This window comes from Mugil cephalus, chromosome 4 (genome assembly GCF_022458985.1).
Source record: "Mugil cephalus isolate CIBA_MC_2020 chromosome 4, CIBA_Mcephalus_1.1, whole genome shotgun sequence".
NCBI classification, from domain to species: Eukaryota; Metazoa; Chordata; class Actinopteri; order Mugiliformes; family Mugilidae; genus Mugil; species Mugil cephalus.
The window spans coordinates 1,120,501-1,121,869 of record NC_061773.1 but is presented as its reverse complement, the minus strand read 5'-3'; positions in this window follow the sequence as shown (position 1 = coordinate 1,121,869).

Genomic DNA, 1,369 nt, shown 5'->3' with positions numbered 1-1,369 from the left:
CAGAGAATGAGATGTGAAACCACAAAAAATACAACAGAACATTATTCATAAAAAATAAAGTAATAAAATGACAAAAATAATTCGATTTCAATCCATTCATTTGCATATTAGGTACAAAAGGATTTAAGAAGTTGTATCCTGAAAAAGATTAAATAAAAATACAATTTTTATCAGTTTATCCAAAGGATAAAAGAACGAAACAAAACCGTTAAATTGCTCTGCCTCGATATCAACCGTTAACTGTTAATTTGTCTTCTGCTTCTTCCTGTTGTCCAACCAATTATAAGATGCAACATCAACATCCCTACATAATGACGTCATCTGGAAGCGATTCGCACGCAAATCTGCTCGGACGAGCAGATCTCACCGGCATGGAGTAAAGGTGTGGCGGTGCCCGTGTTGGAAATCTTGCTTACAACTGGGTGCCTACGGAGGACCAATTCTGACGAAATAAAAAATTGAAATGAATGAAAAACCTAAATATATGCCAGAAATAATGAAATAAATAAATACCTGAATATGTGACATAAATGCTATTTTATTTATCCATTTATTTATTTATTTATTGACGCACCACTTCACAACAACGAAATGTTATTCAGATGAGGGGGCTGTCCACACTGGCTTAACTTTCTCCTATTGGTTGATCGATTGATGAGTGCATGGATTGATTGCACATGCCTTTTCATAGCCAGCCATGTAGTTTTATTTTAAATGTAGCAGCAACAGCAGGCAGGAGCGAATATAGACATTGCAGATGGGATTTTTTTTATCCTGGAAATAATCACAGGGTGGAATGATGGGCTGAGATTTGGATCAGAATAATTTCGAACTCAGATTTCCCACCAATGTTTGAGTTTGAATTATCTGAAATATTGATTATAGCTTCATTTGACTCGTGTGAACAAGATTTTAAAGTCTGATGGATTTACTGTAAATATTCCACTGCCATATCCCTCTGAGTTGACAGTTAGATCACTATTTACCCTTTGTTTAAAGTGTGTGTATGTGTGTAAAACTACTTCGACCTATGTTATTCATGCAAAATCTAAACACTTATAAATACACAATCAAAAACAATGAAGGTCCATGCAAAAGCTTTTAGTGCAAAAAAGAAATTTTTTAACAATGCAGAAAAACTCAAAACAATATTTTAAAATTATATAAATTAAATAAAATGTGCATACAGCCCACTAGTACTACTAATACAAACTGTACAATGGACTAGTGCAGTTATTCCTAAAGTGTGGGCCGCGGCCCCCTGGTGGGCCGCGAAGGTACTGCAGGTGGGCCGCGAGAGGTCATTTTCTATTTTGTAATTAAGTTTTAAGTAACCATTAAATATTTATGGTTACATATTTTAATTTTA